A 23,635-nucleotide genomic window follows, 5' to 3' on the forward strand; every position below is an offset into this window, starting at 1 on the left:
TCCCAAGCTTTGCTCACACTTGAGTTTGACAGACCACCAAGGGATCCCTGAAATTCTATCCTAAGTATTCAGTGGTTTCTCAGGAGTTCAGAGCTTTCATATGTGGCTAGGCAAAATACTATCAAAATAACAAAATCCGATGATGTGGTTAAGTCTCTGGTTAAAGTTTTATGGTAAATGAGCTTCTTTTCTTCCTGTCAATTAACTATCAGGATGGTTACTCAAATCAATTATGAATTGTAGTAAATTACTGGCCCTCTGGAAGGCTTAGAAAGTTAGTGCCAAACTCAAACATATAAAAGGATCTTCCATTCTCTTTCTGACACAGTTTTTAAAAATTGTTTAGCCATCATGAGGAAAAATAATGCCTCTATCATCACAACACCCAGTATCACAGTATTTCTATCTCTAAGGTCTACAAATGCCCTTTTATTTTAAGCTTCTTAAAAATCTATCCACAATTGGATTTACCGAATCCTTTCTATGATTCAATTATTAAAATGATCAGATAAATGGGTGAGAATTTACTTTACCTGCTAATGTGGATGCTAACTGTATACATTAAACAAGAAGTCTGGCATGAACAAGGCCATCGTAGTCTATTCTTCAATAATAACGGTACATGATGATGGACTACTAAATTATTTCATACCACAGAGTTCTCATAATTCAAACATTTGTTTTGTTTGCATTTTTTTCATATTTCTAGGAATGAAATCAGAAAAAAACACATGCCCTCTGTGTTAATATCAAGTTTTCCTCTCAATAGAAATCGGTAATAATCAATAGACAGAAAGGGCTAATGAAATACAAAAATGGCCTTGAAACATTGCATACATGAAAAATAATGATGTATATAAACAAAATTGAATCAACCAGCACCCAATAACTATCTTAATATTGGACAACAAAGTTTTACATGGCTAAGACTGATACTTAAAGTTGCTTATAGCAATAAGTAACCTATAATAATGCTTATAATCCCATTCCAAAAGTTACTGTTTCTCTAACTTTATAAAGATTCATAGGACTGCTCATGAGGTCCTAGTTTCAAAGAGCTCTGATCTTTATTTTTTGTCAATATATAGAAATACATCTATTAAAAGACACAAATAAATTCAAAATTCAAAATGTTACAAGTATGTGATGCATTTTATCTACAAAATAAATCTTTCAATTTTACCAGAAATTAAACATTAAGGAAAAATCTTCTGGTTAGGTGTTTTAGCAAATTGTGAATTTAGCAAAACTAGATAAGTTCTTCTCCTTATGTACATATGGGGACTGTATAGTAAAACTTTCTCTTAAACCAGAAAACTTATAGTAGAAAATGCCAGTAACTCAATAACCTAAAAATTGAATTTGCATACAATTTTCAGTGACTTCTCAACTTAAATACAGTCAGGTTTTGTCTGTATTCAATGGTCCAGAAAAAGATAGGTTCAGAAAAGCAGAATCTAAACTACCTCCAGCACTCTCATTCATATTGGAGTAGTGAAGATTAAATGCAGAAGCACTGATCATTATAAGCCAGCATAAAAGGTATGTCCTCCCCCAAAAAGTTTGTTGGTGGAAGAGGTCAAATACAAAAAGCAGTAGGAACATGTTTTTTGGGTGAATAGGGATAATGCAATAACTCTTCAACCTTGCTATATGATGGACTCTTGAAACTATTCCTTTGCTTTTCATTTTCAATTTTACTACTGCTTGATGGTGTGCTTGGAATCAAAGTTTCTGAATGTGAAGTGAGGAATGTAAGAAGTGAGGTAGCAACTATAGCAACAACTGTCCCCTTCATGTTGTCTTCACATTTATTTCCAACATGCTGAGGCAAAGATTCAAAGAGCTTCTTCCGTGGATTCTGATCCATGATGTCATTTATCAATCTTATTTGACTCAAGATTAAAATAATATAATTGAATGAAAACAAAAGTGATTTTTAAAATTTGGTGATAACTTATTTCTACAAATCTATGAGAGATTATAGGAGTTAGTTGTTCAATATAAGTAGCCATTTACTTTACTTGAGTTTCATCCATTAATAAATAGTAGCATCTGTCAAAGCCATTCATTCAACAAATATTGTACAACCACCATATGCCACATTTTACAATTTGTTCTGTACACCATTACTGTTTAATGTATTGGCCCATTTTTTTTCTCTCAACTGTAGTTAATCTTTATAAACAAACTATTTTCTTTCTTTTTTATATATGGAAATAAAATTCAGAAAATTCAAAACTGATTTTGGAAAGGACTTCAAAGTCATATCTTTTTCCTGCACTGGATAAAGAGCACGGTATGGGTGACACTCGTTTCTTCATTCACAGAATGCACTAATTCCTGCCACAAGCAAGGCTCTATGCTAAGGGAAGGCCCATGTCCACAATATACCAGCATGGTCAGTACCTTAATGGGCTTGAAGTTTCCTATGAATAATACGGTCTACTAAGGAATCAGGGGAAGAGGAGTTTCATGCTCATAGCTGAGTGGTGAATCAAGTGAGAAAGGAGAACATGAGGGAGATCTTGGATGAAGCCTTATCTCTGAGGAAGAAGGAAAATAAAGAACAAAGTGCCCAACTGAAAGGAGGAGTTTTGAATGTTTGAACTACACTATGATACAGGTATCCCACACAAAACATAGATCAATCAACAGTATACATGTTCAGGGTCTCAAAGATGATTAAAGAACCAAAATATGCATTAGTGTGAGACTATTAGAGGTTAGGTCTTATATTGTTTTAGTTGTGAACATATTATTTGATTAATAGCACTTACCTAACAGAAATAGTGGTAACAAAGATTAAAGATTAATCATCCTAGATCTCTTTTCTCCAATAAAATGGGCACTAGACATATGTGGCTATTTGAAATTAAATGAATGAAAATAAAATAAAATGAGGGCTGGGGTCGTAGCTCAGAGGAAGAATGCTCGCCTACCATGTGTGAGGCATTGGGTTCGATCCTCAACACCACATAAAAATTAAGTAAAGGTATTGTGCCCACCTACAACTAAAAAATAAAAATGTTTGAAAAAAAAAGAAATGAAAAATTTAGTTTCTTAATAGTGCTAGCCACACTTCAAGTGTGTAATAGCCAACTGCAACTGTGGCTGCTATATTTGGACAGAAAATATTATAGATAATTTCCAATAGCATAGAAATTTCTAATGAAGTATAAAATTTACTGAAATTCAGAGGGGTTTAAGAGAAATCTAAATGAGAATTTGTTCATTTGACTAACACATGTGACTTAAAAAAATAATTGTTTGTTAAGCAAAATTTTCACCTAATATGGTAATAAGCAAAGTGCATACTAAGAAATAACGTTGGGCAGGAAATGATCTGTAAAGACTTTACACTGTGTATTCAGGGCAGGAAACAATATCAGGACAAATGAAGCTACAATGGAAATATGTAAAATATTCAAAGATGTATGTCATTTAATGTATACTGGTAATAACTATAATGCACCTAATTCAGGCTTCATTTTCTATAAACTAAAATGTTTTAACTAGTAGGCAATACACACACAAAAAGCATCAGTACTACTGACTTTTAATATCCTAAGTCTGGTTTCCTATCTTCTATTTTCCAACAATATACTACTTTTATAACTTGAAAAACGACCAAAAAAAAAAAAAAAAGCGCTAGAAAGAAAGTAGTTAATTTTGAGAGAGAAAGACAAAAAGGCCAAAGTACCAGAAATTTAAAAATTTTATAATCAAAACTGAATATCACAAATTTATGTCTTATGTATGAGAAGGCAATAAACAATGTGCTAAAATAAAACATTAGTTCTATTATATTAGAAAAGGAATCCCCAGATTGTACTGCATTAAATTATGTGGCAAAGAACCAGGCTATTTGTTTCTACCAGCAATAAATTAGATAGTCACATAAGGATTAATTGCAAAACTGACCTTTGAAACACTGCCCAGTAGCCCAATTTTGAACAATAACTCAAACTTGGTCTTTTACCAAAGAATTTTTCGTAAAAGAATCTGAATGGCTTAAGTCATGAGACAGACATATATTGGTCTGAGTCTCCCTCTTACAAATTTTTCTAGCTACCTACCACCCAAAGTGTGCACATCTTGTGTTTCCCTCAAGGGTCCAACAACCTGTGGGTACATATGAAGACTATATATAGTCCTCGTATCCAAGTTTTCTGAGGGACATCAGGTTTCATAATAAACCCAATTTTCATTATTCTTGGGTTCAAGAATTTCACAAAGAGAAGGTATTAATTCTATAAATGACATAAAGAGATTTCAATCCTTAGCCATATTATTTTTTATTCTGACTTCAGCCTTTTGTTAATTTTTACTCATCCACTTAATCTTTATTTTACACTCTGTAATCTCTTAAGGAAATATGTGCTCCATAAAAGAAAAGCATCATTTAGGTAAGTATAACACCATCTATTTGTCAGATATGCACAGTTATCTTTAGTGTACAAGGTGAAATAATTTAACCGCAAATGTGTGTGAGGCTTTGTTCACTGTTAAAATCAGAAAAATGAATATTTAATGATCTTAATATTTCTGACAATTTAACCAATAAAACATTCAATTTTCCCAACATCTTTCATGCTGAGTTCCTATATTTAAAAAAAATGAAAAAGAAAGAAAAATCCAATGGCAGCTTTGAACAAAGAGAATAAAAGAACAGTTATAATTCTACTCACTCCTTTTCTTAGTTTCTAATACAGTAATGGGAAATTTATAATACAACTGAAACTATATGAGGTAAAGGTCCCTTTCACCAGCCAATTATACCTTCACTTGGAAATAATCCTGGGGAGAAAAGTCAACTGAAAAAAAAATGTAGTTAATAGATGAGGAGATATTTACCTCTCCAAACACTCAAGATAATTGAGCATTAATAAAAAGAAGCCATTCTGGTATTTTATTTCAGCTGACTTTACCTCCTTTGAGCTAACAGGGTTCAGATAAAATGTTCTCTCTCTATAAAAATCAAACAGCCACTGTTATCCATTCTCAAAGTGTCAGGATCTGAGTAAGGCTGCCCAAATTAGAACCTTCCTATTGCTCTACCAGGAAATAAGCACGATTTTGTTACCAGTCATCTTAGATTTCAATGGATAGGTAAAACCGGAAAAGACTGAAATGTAATCAATGGCTTGTTGATAGGTCTGAGAGGAGAGTTTTAAATTTGCCTGTTTTCCTTACTCATCTTCTCTCTGGTTTTAGAATTAAGAAGTGTTACAGAAGAAAGCAATAAGTGACCATAAGGCACCATAAAAACGGATATGCCCTTTCTGGCAAAGTAGAACAGGAGGTTAACTACTAAACTTCATAATAAATGGTAAACGGGATGATTCAGGAGACAAAAGTTGTTAGACTAATCTCTTTTTAATGCAACTGTAAGACTAGTATGCATTGGTTTATGATAGAAAATTAGTTAACAATAACTAATAGCACTTAAGCATATTTTCACCAACATGGCTTTAAAGTAAGTCTAAACATGGTACCTCTCCCGAGTCTCTCTGGGTCTTGGTATTATAAGAAAATGTGGCTCCACAACAATATGAACACAAGACTGAATTTCATTTTTAAATGGTAATAAATGATTCAAACAATTTTGCTCTGTACTTTAATTTTCATCCACTCATATGGCACCTTCAACTTCAGGGACCATTATCAATCATGCTAGCATTCTCAGAGTGTGCTTAGACTCTTAGGGGCATAAATAATAATTTTAAAAATTAAGATACAAATTAACCCAGTGGACAAATAGTGTTGAAGCTTAATGGGCTGGCCTTGAACCATTAATCTATTTATATACAATAGTTTTCAATTTTGGAAACGGTATAACATGTACTACAGTACGATGATAAACAGAGCTCCTTATTTATTTTTGTAGAAACTACTTCAAAATAAAATTGGGGCTAATAAGAATGGACTTCTATCACACAGAGCAGTTAAAAAGTATGACTACAAATCAAGATACAGAATGGTTAGTGAAAAACCTCATGGGAAGGACAGAAAATAGGAACAGTATCACTGGTGACATCCAGTTAAACTGTTTACGGAAACTATGGTATGATTGAGGGAGGAGATGATGAAAAACTGTGCTCAGGATGGTGACTAAGGGAGGTGAAGATGAAAAATTGGCAAAGAAGGTGTTTTGACAACTGGCTCCAAGGCAAAAATGAGCAAGAAACTAAAGGCAATGCAAGTTTCTAGCCAGGGAAAGAATACATATGGTGTGTACACCAGTGAGTGCAGCCACGGAGGTCATGTGAGCAAACAGGTAAAAAAAAGACTTATAAGAAGCTATTAAAAACTCTGCCATAATACTTCCAGTGCCCTATGAATTTCTGTGGCATTTATTCACTCCTCACCACTCCACCTTAACCTTTCACAGAGCTGATGTTTGTAATTTTAATAAAGCCCAGCTTATCAGTTCTTAAAAAACAAAAAAACTCTGCCATAAACAAAGTTTAACTACGGCTTTAAAACAGCTGATCTCAGTAAACTTTTTAAAAAATCAATAAAAGAAGCAGATGGAAAATTACATATATATTTGCACTATTAATATTGCTCCCACATTTTTATACTAATTAAAATGCATGATCTTAAAATTGGTGACAAGTTGCTTTAAGCAATTGTTTGATATTAAGGACAAGGACTGCCCTTATTGGCTATGTTATTTTGACCACTTCATGCAGTGGAAATCTATGTCTGCCTCTCCTGAAAAAGAGAAAGCTTGCTCTGCAGAAATATTCTATACCCATTTTCACTGCATTATGTGAACGAGAGTGGAATGATCTAAAGGTGTTTCCACAGCATAAAAGATGCATTATATCACAGAAGGTCTCTGGTGTATTTATTTTCCTGCAAACAACATCCTTGTCATTGACCAGAACAGTGAACAAGAGGTCGACAACAGGTAGACACCCTTGGTAACACTAGTTTCCTGCTCCTGGTAAACCAGCATGCAGAAAGCACAGTTCCTCAACATGCACAGGATGCCCATCACACATCTAAAAGGCATCCAATTTCAAGGATGTTTTGTGCATAGGAGTTGCTTATGAAAGAGCTGAGACACATAAAATGAGCATTCAAATCTATCAGGATAACCAAATGCTGAGACTACTTACCTGATTCCTATATCCTACTCCAAATCTGGAAAACCTAATCATTTAAAAAAAAATCCCTGTATTATTAGTTGTTGAGGACTTCTCAACATGTTATCATAAACTGAATATTTTCTGTTATCAATTATCCTTTGGAAATCTGACTTTTAATGTTAGATTAAATTAGATTTAATGTACATCATTAGATTTAATGTTAGATTTAATTTACATCATAAAGATGTACAGTATTTATTTTATTTGACTCAATTTTTAGGTATTTTACATTATCATGATATAAAGCAGCAAGGGTCAACCCCATATTCTAGCATTTGCTGGGTATCTTAGAGGAGACTAGAGGAGTTAAGGCACGTAGTTTGCTTAGTAAATTGGGCAAATAACCCAGAGAGTGGACACAGAAATACAGTTAACAGGAGGAGGAAACAAGTAAGGTGCATATCCTGAGTGAGTCAGGAGGAGAATCAGGGAGATCCATGCTTATCAGTGTGGCCACAAGGACAGACCAACATGAAAATATGGTGAGATGCCAAGGTGAACTCAGTGACTACAGTGGACACATCACCCATTTGTCAGGCTGTCAACTGCACTGCAGAATATATAAAGTGACTGTCAAGTTTAAACAAATGGATCTCTTAATTTTTAGTTTATTAATTTTAAAAATTAACAAAGATGACTGATACAGATGTGTGAGAACTTTTGAAAAGGAAAGATCATGCAGACTGAAAGAGTTAGGGAAGGTCTCCTCAAGATATTAAACTAGTAGCTCTGCATTTACTGTCAATATTAAATAGTCAAAAAGTATTCTGTAACCAAAACGATGTGTAAATAGGGCCACCTGGCTTGCTGAAACAACTTGCTGAATACTGCTGAATCCATCAGCTAAGATCTGGGACCTTTCATCTCCAGGGTTCAAAACCAGAGGGAGATCTAAAGGAGGGGGAGAAAAGAGCCACAGGGGAACACAGTGATAGGATTGGGGACAATCTAATACGTCTTATATGCAGAGTTCAGTAGGTTGGTAAAAAAGCATAAGACAGCGCAGGGGACTAAAGAAGCCAGTTTGGGAAAGAAGGTGGAGTGCCCTTTCCCTGATAGGGATGGGGAAAAGGTGATAAAGCCCTTTTAGTAAAACAGAAGAGATTATCTACAAAGAGTAAGAGAATGGAGAATGGAGGAGAATGTGTCTGATTCATGAGTAGCAGAAGCAGTAATAAGGACCCACAAAAGGGTCACTGTGTGTCAATGGAGGCCCAAGAGGGAGGAAAGGACATTAAGACAGCTTATGATGTGTGGACTAGGAAGTGCTTTCAGAAGACTGAGGGATGGATGTGATAAGGAAGGGGAGGATGTGGTCACAGATGGGGGTTTTGAGTTCTTGGTCTTTAGGGAGTGTTTTTGTAAGGAATGATGAAATTCGAGATATGGCATGCCTGTGGCTATGTGAACAAAGAGGAGTATAAAAATTACTGACACTGAAGAGGTTGAGAAATTCTGAGGAAAAGATATTGGAAGAGTCACCAACTACACGAAATAATCCACAGATTAGATAATCAAATTTGAGATAATATATATTTGTGCTATGATTTTCTTTCAAAAATAGTGATAATGGGTCCAAAATTTCTAAAATCTATTTCATGGCCTGGACAAAAGATGGAATTAATTAGAGTACAATTTTTATAATATGCTGAATATTTGACTGATAGAAACTATAAGTAGAGATTAGATGAAGACTCTACAACCACAGGACAGGCTTTTCAGGCATATTTCAATACAATTTAATCCTACAAATATAAACTGTACAACTATATCAATCAGACACTGAGTTTGGTATTTGAAATTCCTTAATAAGACACAGTTCCTATGAGAAGCTCAAAGTCTCCAAGAGATATAGCTGAAAGCAACTAATATAAGATGGTGCTTTTTCAGACCTATCAGTAAGCTATGAAAGACAGAGTTATTCTAGAACCAATCAGAGAAGGTTTCCACTGGATGTGAAGGACCAGGCTGAGTTCTAAATGGGAATATGATTCATACTGAGGCCCCTCATAGTATACGATGTGAACAGTCTTGGCATTCCCTGTCACATAACAAGGGCTCAAAATCTTTTGAGTATTTAAGAAATTTATCTCACTGGGCTGCAAAAGGTGACAGGTCAATGTCAGGAGATGTGGCTGCATGAGAAGAACAGAACCAGCACGTGAAGGGACTTGGATGCTGTGTGGACAGTAAGGCAGGGAAGGAATTTTAAGCAAGAGCCAAAGAGGACCACGATAAGATTTTATAAAGGCAACTGTTGACAACGTGAGGGTGAATTAGAGAGAGCAAACTCAAAAGCAGGAAGAGAAGTTCAGTGACTACTGTGGGAGTTTAGAAGAGGGGACAGGGTCTAAACCAAAACAGTAAAACAGAAGGTGCCTTAGATTGATAGAGTATGAAGTGTGTGTACAGATCAAGAAGCAAAGATGAATTCCTGATGTTCTTCACTTTAATGTCTGAATGATTGAATATTTTATATTGGAACAACACTGGTTAATGTCTGAGTATGAAAAATAATTCTATAAACCTGAACAGACATTTCTCAAAGACACAGAAATGGCCAACTGGTATACGAAAAAAGGCTCAATATCACTATCACCAGGGAACTGCAAATCAAAACCACAATGAGGAAGACATCACCTCACTCCAATAAGAATGGCTATTGTCAAAAATAGTAGGCCAGGTGTGGTGGTGTATGCCTGTAATCCCAGTGGCTTTGGAGGCTGAGGTAGGAGGATCACAAGTTCAAAGCCAGCCTCAGCAACTTAGTGAGGCTCTAAACAACAAAATACAAAACAGAGCTGGGGATGTGTCTCAGTGGTTGAGTGCCCCTGAGTTCAACCCCTGTCACAAAAAAAGAAAGAAAGAAAGAAAGAAAAATAGTCAAAATAGCAAAGGCATGCACTGGTGAGGGTGTGGAGAAGAGGAAACCCTTACACATTCTTGGTGGGAATACACATGCATACAATCTTTATGGAAAACAGTCTGGAGATTGCTCAAAATTTAAAAATAGAATTACCATAAAATCCAGCAGTTCCACTGGGTTCATTTCCAAAGGAAATAAAACCAATGTGTCTGAGAGACATGTGCACTTCCCTGTTTATGATGGCTCTATTCACAAAGCCAAGAAATGGAAATAGCCAGGATGTCCATCAATTGATGAATGGATAAAGAAAATGTGGTGCATATACACAATGGAATACTATTCAGTCATAAACAGGAATGAAATCCTGTCACATGGGACAATATGGGTGGAAGTAGAGATCATTATGTTAAATGAGATAAGCCAGGAAAAGAAAATCAAGCACTACATGAAGTCACTCACATATGATATATAATAAGATTTGATCTCCTAGAAACTGAGAGTAGAATGGCACTTACTACAGGCTGGGGATCAGAGGGAAAGCAGAGATTAGAAAAGGCTTATTAGTGCATATTAAGTTACAGTTAGATGAAGCAAGAAATTCTGATGTGCTGATGCACAGTTTGTGACTACAGTTTATGATAATGTGCTATATATTCATACAGTGAATACTTTCACCATAAAGAAATAACATTTGAGCCAGGTGCAGTGGTGCACACCAGAAATCCCAGCATCTTGGGAGGCTGAGGCAGGAAGATTAAGAGTCCAAAGCCAGCCTCAGCAACTTTGTGACTCAGAAACTTAGACTGCCTTTCTAAATTAGAGAGAGAGAAATTATATTACATTTGAGGAGAGAGGTATGTTTAACCTGATTTAAACATTTTCCAATGTGTATATATATGTATCAAGTATCACCTTGTACTCCATAAATATGTATAATTGTTCTCTCATATATATCAGTTTACAATGAGTTTAAATTTAAAAAAGAAAAAAGTAAATTCTAGCTTCAACAAACTTTTAGCAGTTTGATCATGGCTAAAGAGACGGAAAATCAGAGTCACAGGCCTGAGGTCATCTCTTAGGTTGTCTAATGTTCTATATCTTTTACCTCCCATATACCCTCTACCCTCTCACCCTCCTGTGAATAAGGGTCAGTAGGAAAGTTTGTACCAATATTTGGAAAACTGCCAGTTCAAGTAAAACCTGTGCATGGTGCCACACTGGAGTAGCTCCATCAACTCCAAGATTCTAAATGGGACCAAATTTTAAGGCTCCAGCTTCCCTCATTTAACTTGCCTTTCTTTTCCTTGAAAACATGTTTCCAAAAACCTATAAGCTAAAATTTAATATTTTAAGTATCACACCTTCAATTAAAAAATGACAGTTACATAATTGAGATATAAAAGATAATGTTTTCCTATAAACAAAGAAGTACTTTTCCACCCTTAATATCAAAATATTTATATTCTCCTGTCCATTTAGAAGTAATTTTCATTTTAAATTCCCTCTTCACATGGTAAATCAGCCTGGATGACTCAAACAACAAAAATTATTTAGGTAAATGTAAACACTCATTTTAAAGTTAGAAATATATTAGGTAATTTTCCCATCGCTTGCCAGAAAATGAATATTTTAGGTTATAGAAAGTAACAAATAAAGTTTTTTTAAGAAGTCTAAAGTAAAAATGTCCCTCATACATATCAGAGTAAAGACTTCTGACTCACATGCTCTGAACAGCATTTAGCCTTCCGCTTGCCTTTAATGTCACTATTTTTAAGATTTCAGAATATTATAATCCGAGTAATAAATTTCAGGCTCAAAAGTTTCACATTTTATTTTCTGAGTAATGAGGGTACTGCCCACCACTACACAGAGTCATGAGCTCTATCATTTCCCATACCTTGTTAAACTTGAATTCTCAGCAGCACACAGGCATACAGGGGGAAAACCATATTTTTACATAATGTAAATCATTTAATCCCAAATCTATGATAAATATTTTAAATGTCTCCTAGACTATCGAACAGCATTTTATAGCATTTAAAAGTGCCATTTCCAAAAAATAAAAAATGCCATTTCCATAATTTTCAAACAACTCCTCATTTTCTTTATTGTAATTAATACAAAATTCAGCATAAAATCAGTCAGTTAATTGGCCACCTGTTCACTAACATCATCCCAACTAATATGTACCCAGTTAGACCCTGGCTTCACTTGTCATGTTTGTCACATAAGTGGGTGCTTCCCAAATACAACTGAAGCTCCTTCCCTTCATACTGGTAACAAACACACAGGTGTATTCTTAAAGTTTTAGGCATTTAAAAAACATTGACAAGAATTTGAAGGTCAGCATGTTATATCTACAGGATGTTATATCTACAGGGCTCTTCCTTCGGTTTTTTTTTTGTTTGTTTGTTTTGTTTTTTTTTTTTTTTTAGTTGCAGATGGACACAATACCTTTATTCTGTTTTGTTTTCATGTGGTGCTGACAATTGAACTCAGTGCCTCACACATGCAAGGCAAGCGCTCTACCATTGAGCTACAACCCCAGTCCTTCCTTTGTATTCTATTTAAGTAAACTTATAAACTGCATTCAGAAAAAAAAGTCAATTTGTTTTGATACATTAGCAAAAGTTTCCATGTCACATCACAGATCATGAATAAAATGCTACTCCAGAGCAACAGAGGGAGCTCACACATACTGGATTCTCTCCCTGTCACCTCCCTCTCATTAGATAAAGGAGGGTTGTATTCGATTTTCTATTTAATGACTTCCCATCCCTACCAAAATCCACATATAATTTAACTTGACATGGACATCAAATTCAAGTATTTACATTCTTCTACTTATAATTTTTATATATGTCTTTTACATGTAATTTACCTTTTCTTCTTATGAAATATATCTAAGAAATGCCTTTGGAAAAAGTTCATAGCTATGATTCATTCTGTTTACTATATTGTGTTAAATAAAATGTGTTCTCAGAATTATGCATGTAAATGTTTGAGAATCAGAATCAAATTTGTTAAACACAGGCAGTCAAAATTTCAAAATCAACTCTTGCCTACAGAGGGCTATACAGAAATCTAATTAACAACCACAAAAACTTAATAAAGCTAAGAAACTCAATCACGTATAAAAAGCCATCAGAGAATAAAAACTTCTGCCAGAAAATTCTTAACTGAGACTCTGTAGGTCAAGTATGCAAAATACATTTAACTTCTATGTTTATTTATTGTAAAAACTTATCTTCTGATCATGTTTGGGGACTCCAAATTAGTCTCCCATTAAATAGATATGTCCTAAGATTTCAAAACAAATGTAAGACATTAAAATATAATTCATAATAATTCAACTATTCAAAATTTGTATTTATCTATTGTTTTTAAAGCAAAAGGTCTGGAATTACTTAAACTTGAAGAAATAGGTAACTGCAATGGATTTCAAAAACTTGCAAACTGGTCAATCATCCTTGCTTATAATTTGCCCCTGGTTTAATCTTAGTCACGTTGTACAAAGCCAACACTTATCCTCTGGTGTTCCGCTAATTGCTCGTGCTGCATTGACTACTGGGAATGAACCACAAGATACATCACTGTAAACTGCAGGGAGTACTCAGTGATCAGGAGGTTAAAAACTCCCTATCAGCAGAAAGGGAGAATTCTTTACTTAACTCAGTGGTACAAATTATTTCCAGGTGGTGATAATTATCACTTGCGGTGTTTGATATTCCGGACTTTGCATCTAAATTTATACTTGACAAGTTAAACTTTTCATCGTGTGCATTTTCCCGTAATCTCTCAAAGGCCAGAGACAAGGATAGACGGATTAGTGATGGGTGAAACCAATTCCACCCAAAATGGCAACACTTAATTACAAGGCTTGTTGTTTATAATTAACTGTGTAAATCACTAACTTGAAAGTTTCTTTTCAAAGTATTTAAAACCAACTCTTTTCCCAGGGGGATTTAATACTGTATATTATTACATAGCTAAGTATTATTTTGTTTGCTTTATGGACAAGATGTGTAAATGACACATTTTACGAAATGTCTTGCCAGCCAGCAAATTTGAAAACTGTTAATGAATTGTATTACTAGCACTGTTTTGTAGGACATTTTTTAGGACATTTTTACCATATAAACTTTTATGAAAGTCATAAAAAAAGATAATGCAATCATCTAAATAACTACAAGGAAGTAATTCCTGAAGGTGGAGAGTGTCAATTTCTCCATTTCAGAAAATAAAAAAGTAAGTTTCTAAATACGTTTTCTGAGTTGTATTCATTTTTCTGTGAATAATATTTATAACCAGAAAAAGTTACTGAGAACACACTATGTGCTAGATATCAAATGCTATTATTATTCTAAATTCAAATTTTTCTATTTGTAGCATTAAAAACATACTGAAAGGCAAGAATGATAATCCTGTTTTACAGATGATTAGTCTGAGGTTCAGAAAACATAAATAACCTGTTCATGGCCACTGAGCTAGTAAGAGGTAGATATACAGTTTGAACTCTGTTCTTCTAAACCTTAACTTTTGCATCTTCAAAACCTTTACCAATACAACATCAAAAATGCGAAATTATTCATCTACTCTGCAGATGTGCATGAAAGAAAACCACAAGGAAAAGAAAATGTGGATGCACTTGCAATGAGTTTGAGATACTGTGATGAAAATATCATCACATCTTGTTACAATCAAGTCAAACTGAAAATAAGGCCCTGAAAACACTTCTCCAATTCCTTTGTTACTGCATTAGGTAAATATTTATTGAGGGTCTATACTGTCAGGATAACTAAAAATATAGAAACAACCCTTGTCTGAACAAGTGCAAGAGATCTGTCAGCAAACAGAAAACTAGGACACAGCATGAGAGGTTCACTGGGAAAGGTATCAGCAAGGGCTACAAAGGAAGGTTAGCAATTCAGGATCAATTTCACTCTAATATACAATCTTTTAAAAAAAAATGGGCTCTAATTCAGTCTCTTGAGCTTCAGTGAGCCAATTTTTGCCTCTACTTCCAAATCCTTAAGTCAGTCTCATCCTCTCCCCACTTACTGATTTTGCTGGGTAAATCCTGTCATCCCTAGGAGCCATCATCTCCTGTGGAAAGCCTGCTCCTAAGAATCATGTTTCTGTCCTTCTTCTCAGATCATTTTTGAGCTGAGAAACCTTCAAAGTCCGAACACCATTTCTTGACTTGACTGCAGTGTGTCTTCTAATCCTCCAGATGGTCAATTTTCCCTCATCCCTCAGAATGTAGAATTTATAAGCTAATTTTATTTCTCTTGGATTATTAACTCTATCGTGGAAGAAGTCCTAATATGTTTTGTACAAAAACAGCATAATGGACATTCTAAACAACAACAATACTTTTGAATAGATGAATGTTAACACTCACATTGGAAAACTGGGGGAAAAGTAGGATCACTAAGCAAATACAGTAAGACATTGGTAAATATTGAGGGATATGTAGGACCTATAATACTTTTACAGAAAGTAAATGTAAAACAACCAGTTGATGACTATAAATAAATCACAATAAAATTGAAGAAATCCAGCAACAAAGGATTTAGTTAAGATTTTATATCCGCTCCAAAAAAAAAAAAAAAGGATTCTTCAAGGAGTGATAAAGACCACCTGTATATCATTCCTGATCTACACTGTAGATCTCACCTCACCAGTTGCCTGATCAGTATTCAGTTAACCGAAAAAATCAGTTGAAGCACAAAAATCATAAAAATGCCATATTCAGTTATTATCCTAATCATTTATTATATCACTTAATTTACATATCTAAGTTAACCATTAATTATGTTAAAACACCCAATATATATATATATATATTTGGCCAATCTTGAATTATATACCAAGTTGTCTTTCTTACATAGATGCATGCATGCAATGGATTCTCTGAAATTTCCAAATACTTACGATTTTTTCCCCACTGTCACAATTGTCTCACCCATACTTAGTTTGATCCTTCAAGTGATGCCTTTTTATCAAATCTTTCCGAAGCATTCGCTTTTAAAGTTACTGAAGAACTTTACTTTCATTCTTAGATTTAATAAGTTTCTATAATATTTAATTTATCTATGTAAATATAATAATGCATTCAAATGCCATTATGGATTTGAAACAATCTCGACCAACTCTTTTCTTTATCTTTCTGTATTTTCAATTGGTGCATTATAATTATACATAATGGTGGGATTCGTTGTTATATTCTCATACAGGCATACCATATAACAATATAATTAGGTCAATATCATCCCCCAGTATTTCCTCTCATACTCCCTTCCCTTGGTCCCTTTCTTCCCCACTATGATGGCCCTAACTGTTGGTAAAAACAAGTCAACTAACAGTGTGTGTGTGTGTGTGTGTGTGTGTGTGTGTGCGCCTTGAGATTACATTACAGAATAGAATCTTCTGTCCAAAGACACCCTGCATACAGTGTAAATGGAGTTAAGAAGATTTCTTCTATACTTTCTTAATATCCACCTGTCTTTAGCATCATAGTATAACTCTACCCTCTACCTGAGTGCACATGGAAGCTTTTGCCATGAAGTACTAGAACAGAGAGCTATAACTATTCATTAGAGTGCAACCAATTTTCATTGATTCTGTCAAGGCACTAGAACATTTTCACATTACCCACTTTAAAAAGTAACCACTACGTGTAGACACACTTCCAAAATTATATGAGTAATTTATTTGTGTTTCAAGATGAAAACTCAACAATTAGAAAATCAAAAGGTAGAGGTCAAGCATTCCCCTTGAAAACACTAGAGCTCTTTAACTCCTGACAGTTACATAGGCTAATTCATTATCCAAAGGCCAGTCTTCATTAACAGCATTCAATCTCTGGTTCCTCATTTGTAAAATGCAAGGCTAGATTCAGAGCCATATGCATTAGAAAATGCATCCAGGGTTTTATAATAATGAGAATTATAATTTTACTTTATAATTCTGATACGGATTTTTAAAAATTCTATTTTGAGATATTCTTGACACATTTTAGCCAAAACTCTGAACTGTAATACAATATATATTAAGTGAATTGTCAGGCATAAATTGTGCCAGTACCCTTATATCCCAAAACAGTAGGACTCAAAATGAATAGCACTGTACTGAATTACACCAATAAGAAAAGTCAGAGGTCAGAGAAGCCTCACAGAGCCCTGCAATAGCCAACAACCCAACTTAATGTCCTTTCCATGTCCAGAAAATTCACCATGCACCTTCTGCAAAAGAGATTAATGGTGATAGTAGCAGCAAGTAGAGTAGAAATGCAAGATATGGACGCCTGGCCAATATTCCGTGTGCAGTTTGTCACATCACAGCACAATACGACTACTGCAATTTACAATTTACAGTGTTGGCAATTTACAATTCAAACGAGTGCCTTGATTTGTCAAAGAATGAACTGTGTACACACCAGTCAGTATGACACAAAAATGCCCGGTCAGGTTCATTTTAAATGCACGTTTTATTTGGTACTGTTAACTAATCACTATCATTACTTTAATGTTTACGGATGCAATATTTATTAGGCAAAATGTAATTTGGAATCCTTTCTTGCACCCAAACCTAATTCATTTCCTGACTTTCCGAAATATTTATATCCTGATTAGACATATTAGGTCTTTAAAGCTGTTATACTAAGATGATTTATTTATTTCTGGGGGCAGTGTTAAAAAAACTACTCTCTACGAGGAAAACTGAAAGGGAAAACCACAGAGTCCCTTCCAGGACTTAAAAAAAGAAAGGGAAAGAAAAAATTGGGAGATATGGAGAGAAGAGGAGGAGGCCTAATTTAGGGCTAAGGAAAAGGATTTAGGCGCCAGCCACTCCTGAGTTTGCAACCTGCATTTAGACTTACTTCCCACTATGGCCCATGGCAAGACTCTTAACCTGCTTACATTAATTTCCACATCTGTAAAATGGGAATGATGATACCCACCTCCCAGGCATGCTGTGAGAATTAATTAGTGTTTGTGAAATGCTTTGAAGATGAAACAGGCTACATAAATGCTAACCATTATTATTATGGGAGAACTGTCAAATGCTATAATTAAACAATTTTGAGCCCCACAATACAACTCACTCCAAAATGATCATGATTCCATAAGGAAAAAGCACAAGCCCTAGCTTTCTTCTCTCCACATACTGAACAAAAGCAGGAAGAAAACCCACGCCTTTTATTTCATATTTGCAGCAAGCAGAGAGTCCATACTCCCCTGAAGCTTGACATAAACAATGCCATGATGTCGTTATGGCAGGTTTGAAGCTGGCAGGTATCCCCAGGGATGTGGAAGCCCAAAGGAGGGAAGGGAAAAATAAAAGACTCAAGATGTTTTCAACACCACTTGAAGCATAAGCGAGTTCGATGGTTGTTATATGTTCATTACCACTGTCACTTGGAAGGCATCATGGTCTTAAAGAAAAGATACAGCTTCATGGATCTTACCGTACCTTACAGAGGCAATAAAAATTAACTTCTAGTCTTCTTGAGTTCTGTTGAAATTACTGTTGGGTTTTGTACATCTACCTCTAATATTTCATTTTTGTTTATTTGAGTTCTTTCAAGATTAGGAATGACATAAAAATTGTTAATTCATTAACTTTCAAAAGACCCCTTAAAATTCCTTTTTAAATTCTAAGCCATCTGTGATTTTCTTCTGAAAGAACCAAATGTTTATTTTGTGTAAACTACTAAGTCTTTGATTTTAGTTGATGCAAGTGGGCATAATTTTTTAAGCCCAAATAAAAGGTTTAAAATTTTGAGGCTAATTATTTAATAAGCTGAAAATGATGTCCCTATTTTTTATTTAATGCATGATTTGCATTAGTAACTTATTTAAACCAAATTCTTTACTCTATTTATGTATGATGAAGTCAATTAAAATGAACTAAACAAGACAAAAAAAGAGTCTGATTTAAGTCTGGATTTCAATATGCTCTCTTATCAGTTTGCAGACAATTTACTTATCTTATAAATCCTTAGGTTTTGCTCTGTCCAAAAAAATTTGAAAAATTATTTATCTGAAACTTTTCCACCAATATGTTCTGAGCACTCACATTTGCTTTATTGATAGTGCCCTTACATGAATCACAAATGTCCTTTAAAGAGTAGGACACATACTTTTCAAATTGTTACTTACAATTTATTATGACAAAATGAACACTAAATATCTAAACATGAAATTAAATCTTCATAAGACATCAAGGAATTGAAAGGAAATTTCAGACTAAAACAGGAATAATGTGAAGTAATAGTTCCATAGCAAAACTGGAAAAAAGATAACAGTGGTTAACAGGAAAAGTCTAATACCAAACCTTTAAATCAAGTCCCAGCCCACCACATAGTAGGGCCATTTCACTATAGGCTAGTGACTTGCCTTCTTCATTTCCTTCCTTGGTAAAATCAGAATCATAGTATGTAACTCACAGGGTTACTGTGAGAATCTGACATGTCAATACAGAAAAATGTTACTGCCTGGGCTGGAGAACAGTGTGGATGTGAATTGAAGTGCAGGTGAAAGTGCTGTAGGCACTGGGCCTTCCCTTCAGAGATTAGCTATTGTGGTAGCCCCAGTGTGGTAAGAAATTCTCCAAACTATAGTTGAAAATGTGAACTAAAAATTTGCTTTGTATTGATTTGCTCAATAAAATTAATAGGCACCCAGCAACCTTAGAAAATCCATTTCATGGATCATATTCAGACTTACAAAGTGATTTATGCTAACATGAACTCAAACATAACCATTTTTACCTGACATAGAGGCACTGAAGTCTACCAATGACTTTAATATTTGTATTAGTTAAAATGCACCACTTAATTAATTTAATTACTTCAACCTCCAGGGTAACTTCTGTAGGGCTTGTGCTGCACACTTTTGTGAAATACTGCAGTAGATGGACTATAGATTTTACAACTATTTAAACCTAACAGGAGGAGAAGGAAAAGGAGAAGATGGAGAGGAAGAGAAGGCAAACAATGAGAAATCCTGTTTTGTTTCCATCTTCTCATATACTGTCTAAAGTGTCTAACCCTAAACATAGCCATTTGAAAATGCATATGACAGTAGTTAAACTGCATATGGACTGTCTCCTCAGACAAAATAGAGGACTTTAAAAAAACTGCATTTCTACTATCTTCCCAACAAAATCTTCTACATATCAATCTCACTGTTATATGAAGCTTGGATATTCAGTTGACAAGGTAGACAAATACTCATGATTTGGATGGATCCTTCTAGATGACGTTTTTGTACTTTATCTCTGCATTGAACTGCAGGAACAACACACTATGACTAAATATGCTAAAATAAACAAACACAGCATGCTGCTGTCTATGGATCCATATCAAAGTGCTTTCTATTGGTGGAACATGCTAACGCGTGATCAAACCCCATGAATCACAATTTCTTCCTCTTTCCACTTTGAGCTGGATGGCCAAACAGTTCAAGAGTTAACATTATATTATTATTTAGTTTTTTTTTTTTGAAGAGAGAGAGAGAGAATGTTTTTAATATCTATTTTTCAGTTTTCGGTGGACACAACATATTTATTTTATTTTTATGTGGTGCTGAGGATTGAACCTAGTGCCTCGTGCATGCCAGGTGAGTGCATTACCGCTTAAGCCACATCCCCATCCCAACATTATATTATTTTAAATATACCTAATTCTCATCTAGAAAATTTATATCCCTTCTTTGGTATACCTAAGAGCGTTAGTCATTACAGGTTACTACTATTTAATCATTTTAAAGAGCAGAAAGTCATTAAAATACCACAAAACACTCAATGGTGTTAATTATTCTACTCTTGAAACAATCTGAAGCTAAAGCCAAAATAAAAACTAAACAGACTGTATACACAGAACTGTACAATCTAGTACTGTGCATATACAATTAAATCCTTTAAATATGTACACATTTATATGTACATATTATATACACACACATATATTTTAAAATGTTTTGCAATAATATATGTTTGACAATACCAATGCTAGCTATAAAGATGCAAAACAATAAAAATATGCAAATGTAAAACATAAAAAGAAAAGTGACTTCCTTTAATAACAATCAAATCTTATTCCAATACACAGTATTAAGTGATATTTAGGATGTTATTTATTTAAAATTTCAGAAATATAATAGCCATTACATAATGGTATTTGTATTAATAAGTAACTCTGAATTTGATATGTTCTTATCCTTGGTGTTTCGAGAAAAGGAAGCAACATAAGTCCAATAGATAAAATAAAAAATAAAATGAAAAATGTTACACACATACACACACACACACACACACACACACACACTAGAGTTTTTAGTGTTTAGGTTAACATTTCCAATAATTTTTTAAAATTTTTAAATTATTCACAATTATGAGTCTCTAATATAAGCAGATACCTGTAAACTTGGGCAAAACAGTCTATACAACTACTCATTACACTGAGCTGAACTAGGCAACTTCACCATTGATTTAAATTCGTTTACTATTTAACATAGGGCAGAAGTTCATTCTCTATCCAGAATGGTAAAAAGAAGGGCAGATGTCCGCAAGTACAGACAAGAGGCAGTTATTAAACAATTCTGAGAAAAACCTCCAATTCCTATGTTAACTTCCCTCAAAAAGCCCAGTTCAAATGTTTAAATAATAAAACTGCCATTACAGTTGTCAACTACATTTGAAGTTTATCACTGGTTTAGTAATTTCCTTAATTCCCAAATTACGGGAAGTTTACTTAATTTTACTTTTTAATTGTATTAAGAAATATATCAAATGGTATAATTCATGGCTGATAAAATCATAAAAATGCCATATCAAACAGCAAACACTTAAAAGATGTTTTTATTACCATACTTTGTCTTTTTGACTTTATCTATGCATTGAACTGCAGGAACAACACTGACTTTCTGTGCATCGCTCTTTTTTTGTTGTTTGTTTCTTTTAAATCAGGGAAAAGGAAAAAGGATGATTCTGTTTCTCTGCCTGTCTCTGTTTGTCTCTCTCCCCACCTAAATCCCCCCTCTCTTATTCTATGTGCTAAACTAAAATAGTTCAATGACTTTAGCTTTAACTGAGCCAGTGAAGCATGAACTAAAGTCCTGGGCCATGCCATGCTGTAGAGCAAGTTGAGGATGAATTCTTGACACTGGCTTTGAGGTATTAAGCCAGCTACTTACTGGTACTCTGGTGACTAAAAGCTTCAGACATAGGTAACTGCTCTAATAAGAAGCAATCATCACAATGAGCATGGGAAGTCAGAACTTCTTTCTCAGACTACCCCATGCTTTCCACCCAAGTACCCTCTAGAAAGAATCTGGGCCATCTTGCTGCAGCCCTCAGTCTTCTGAACTACTCTTGTCCAGGAAGGCCTCACTCCAGAAGGGCAGTCACCTGTAGTTAGCCTTCATATTGCACTCACTTGAGCTTTTCTTTTGCAGCCTGGTCTCTGCTTTGAACAGCTAATTAATTAAATAAATCAACTTGTGGCTACTCTAAGGATCATGTCTATTTTAATAGAAACCTCTTACTCATAATAATCTGAAATCTAAAGAAATCAAATTTTTAACAGTGGGCATTTTATAAACCAAGTTGAGGATTGAGAAAAACAGAGGATTTCAGAAACCTCCCAGGCAATGTTCAAAGGGAGAAGACAGCCAGCAGAAACCACACTGCAGACCCTTAACTCAACATGAAACAATTTCTTGCAGGCATATTACTCTCCCATGCGCCTATAATTAAAGTTTCAGGTATTGGTAAATAAGACTACATTCAAATTCATAAAAGAATTAGTAAGAGATGAAAAATATTCCCAGCATAATCTCTGATGTGTCTTATTCAGAATGCCAGTCTTAATCACACCAGCTTCTGATTGCTAACAATTAAAACCCTGATCTCCTTTTTTCCTCCTAATAGATGCAAGCCTTTGTGAAGAAGATGTAAAATTTGCCCTGTCATATTACTGACAAGTGGCACTGAGCTGGTAAAGTAGTGTATTAATACTGATTACACTGATTAATAGTACCGTAAAAATTGGTTCAATGACGCTTTAACATTTTTTAAAGGAACAGATGAGAGACATTCTGAGCAGAATATGTAATTGGTTTGGTTTATCTCATTCAATCACAAGGAAAAATCTTTGGAATATAGGAAATTAGGTGGAAGCTGAGCTGTTTGTAGTTTTAATCAATAAATTCATTTAAAAATAAAAATGTTAATTAAACATCCTCCCCCACCACTGATAGAAACCTTCAAGAAAATAATGTCCAAGTTAAGGACAGATGTTATATCCAAGCACTGTTGATTTTCTTCATACAAATAAGCATATATTCAACATTATATAATTGTAAGAGCCAATACTGACTATGCTACCCATAGAGAGGTCAAATGAAAACATCATTTAAGATGATAACCTCAATACCACAGCTCTTCTAAGGAAAAGTAAAAATCTTCCATATATATACATATATATATATATATATATGGGTAAGAATGCACCTATATATTATTCCAGTATTGACTCTGGTAGAAAATCAACTCTCCATACCCTCCTTTTCTTTCTTTCTTTTTTTTTTTTTTTTTTTTT

At 34.4% G+C, this 23,635-nt stretch overlaps 1 protein-coding gene across 10 annotated transcripts in view; it reads right to left on the bottom strand.

Moving 5' to 3' along the window:
- Positions 1–23,635, bottom strand: part of Trps1 (transcriptional repressor GATA binding 1) — a 239,188-nt gene that overhangs the window by 104,669 nt on the left and 110,884 nt on the right. The window lies entirely within an intron of this gene.

The sequence above is a fragment of the Marmota marmota genome, unplaced genomic scaffold (genome assembly GCF_001458135.2).
Source record: "Marmota marmota marmota unplaced genomic scaffold, marMar, whole genome shotgun sequence".
NCBI lineage: Eukaryota > Metazoa > Chordata > Mammalia > Rodentia > Sciuridae > Marmota > Marmota marmota.